Source organism: Octodon degus, unplaced genomic scaffold (assembly GCF_000260255.1).
Source record: "Octodon degus isolate 3935 unplaced genomic scaffold, OctDeg1.0 scaffold00255, whole genome shotgun sequence".
Lineage (NCBI taxonomy): Eukaryota > Metazoa > Chordata > Mammalia > Rodentia > Octodontidae > Octodon > Octodon degus.
In genome coordinates, this window is record NW_004524831.1 from 885,389 (window position 1) to 888,241 (window position 2,853).

Here is a 2,853-nt window from a genome sequence, read left to right on the forward strand (position 1 = left end):
AAAAAAAAAAAAAAAAAAAAAAAAGAGAAAAAACAGATCCAGTATGAATTGCCATTGTTTCCTGTGCACTGGTTTTTCCAGTATTCCAGTTTAGTACAGGCCCAAGGTGCTTTCTTCAGCAATTGCATCTGTTCATCTTTTTAAAATAATTTCAGTTCGCTCACACTAATGCATGGAGTCAGTTCCAGGATAAATCTTAAGTGTCCTCGCATATTCTACTTCTCTCTGCTAGCGTATCTGCCCTACTCTTGAATCCTTCTGAGGCTGCATTGTAGCTTCCAATGGAAATTATAGATGCGAAGCTGTGCTGCAGGGCCTTTAGAAGTATTCTTCAGTCTTGATACGGCCAGGCTTAATGGATTATAACAGCATACAAAATAAAATAACACGTACTATATTATTGGGCCATATTTTAGAGGTTATTACCCAAGAGTTTCTAAGATTCATTTTTGTTTTCCTAGATATTATTAAGCTGTAATTTTCCTTAGGACCTGTGCACAGTATGTGATTGCGTTTATTGTAGGAAACTGGAATGTGCACACCACAAATTTCAATTCTCTTCCTCCTCCTCCAAGCTCCTTTCTTTTGCCAACATTGTATTCACTTATTTATCACATAAGTCCTTTGCAAGGACTTTTACTGAGTAACAACCAGGCTGACAGAAAAAAAAAAAAAGAATTCATAAGAAAATCACATTGTTGGTGGGAGTGTAGACTGATACAACTACTATAGAAGTCAGTGTGGAGAGCCGGGGAGATGGATCAGTAGGATAAACACTTGACAGCCAAACACAAGGATCTAAGTTCAATTCCTGGTTCTGTCAAAAAATAAAAATAAAAACAAGAAAAAAAAAAAGAAGAAGTCAGTGTGGAGATTCCTCAAAAAACTAGGATTACCTCAGCTATTCTTGCTTTGAAAATCTGTTAACATATACATTGTTCTCCATTACCCTGTTTCTGTCTTTGTTTCTGATTTTTGTCCTTGCTTTTGTTTTTAATTTTTGAAATAAAATTAAATTTATCTTTGTTTTTATTTTTATTTATTTATTTTTTGCAGAACCAGGGACTGAACTCAGGCCCTTGCGTTTGCCAGGGAAGCACTTATTCTACTGAGCCATCTCCCTGGCCCCTTAAATTTAATTTTAAAAAAATAACAAAAAAACTAGCATTACTGATGAGATAGCCCAGCAGACTAAGCGCCTGCTTAGGCAAGCACAGGGACCATGGTTGCATCTCTAGCACCACATGCTGCACTGTCCCTAAGCCCAGGCGCACTGAGCAGGCCACCAAGATCAGGCGTGGTCGTGCATGCCAGTGATCCCAGTGCTGGGGAGGCTGAAAACAGGAGGCTCACTACCGGTCCTAGCTGCTCCTAGCTGTGCAGTGAGACCCTGTCCAAATATTCCTGGATGAAGACCAAATCCCATCAACTGAGGAATGGGTAAAAACGATGTGGTGTTTTTATACGACGGAGTATTACTCAGCTACAGAAAAAGATAAATTCAAGGCTATTATTTGTAAATGGGTACAATTATACACCATAATCATAAGTGAAATAAATCAAACCCACACATATAAAAATCAGTCTCCCTAGGGCTGGTGAGATGGCTCAGTGGTCTAAAGCACCTACTTAGAACAAGCTTAAAAAAACACAGGGACCGCAGTTCAATCCCCAGCACCACGTGCCAGCCAGCCCCGCCCCCTGGTGGCTGAGCTGGTCCCCCTCCCCCACAAATAAGTAAATTAATTAATAAAAAAAAAATCAGTCTCCCTAGTGTGTGAGCCTGAAAGAGTAAACAAAATCTGAGAAGTTATTGCCTGTTTAATAGTTGCTGTTGCTGCACTTCCGCTTCTCTCCCAGCGAGAGAGAGACACGAGTGGCCAAGCCCAGCCGCAGCCGCAGCACGGAGCAGCCAGACACAGAGAGGGGCTGTGTGCGGGGTGGGGTGGGGGGTTCACTATGTCAGATGACGATTCCAGGGCAAGCACCAGCTCCTCCTCCTCCTCTTCGTCCTCCAACCAGCTAACCGAGAAAGAAACAAACACCCCCAAGAAGAAGGAGAGTAAAGTCAGCATGAGCAAAAACTCCAAGCTCCTCTCCACCAGCGCCAAGAGGATTCAGGAGCTGGCCGACATCACTCCAGACCCTCCGCCCAACTGCAGTGCCGGTCCTAAAGGTGACAACATCTATGAGTTGAGATCTACCATACTAGGACCCCCAGGATCTGTGTATGAAGGAGGTGTATTCTTTTTGGATATTACTTTTACTCCAGAATATCCCTTCAAACCTCCAAAGGTTACATTTGGACAAGAATCTATCACTGTAATATTAACAGTCAAGGAGTTATTTGCTTGGATATATTGAAGGATAATTGGAGCCCAGCACTAACTATTTCTAAAGTCCTCCTTTCTGTCTGCTCACTTCTTACAGACTGTAATCCTGCCGACCATTCGGTGGGAAGTACTGCCGCTCAGTATATGACCAACAGAGCAGAACATGACAGAATGGCCAGACAGTGGACCAAGAGATACGCTACCTAAATTGAACTGAGTTTTCACAATTCTTACATTATTTGTCTGGAACAGAAGAGAGCTGCTTATGATTTTGAAGGGGCAGGGGAGGGTGGGAGTTGGTAAAGAGTAGGGCATTTCCATAACAGATATTATTCAGTCTTATTTCCTAAGATTTTGTTGTAACTTAAGGTATCTTGGTACAGTAGACAAAATTGGTATTAGCACCTTTTAAAAGTCATTAGTTCTACAATATTGGCTGAAATATAGTATGGAAAAGAATGTACACTTAGACATTTGAATTCTATTGCTTATAGTATGTAATTTTTTTTTAAATTTTATT

The 2,853-nt window shown here is 41.2% G+C and overlaps 1 protein-coding gene and 1 pseudogene across 1 annotated transcript in view; one reads left to right on the top strand and one right to left on the bottom strand.

Annotated features, from left to right (window-relative positions):
- The window catches only part of LOC101566539 (zinc finger protein 14-like), a 56,478-nt gene that overhangs the window by 16,314 nt on the left and 37,311 nt on the right, over positions 1 to 2,853 (bottom strand). The gene's annotated exons all lie outside the window — the stretch shown is intronic.
- Positions 1,960 to 2,586, top strand: LOC101583764 (annotated as a pseudogene).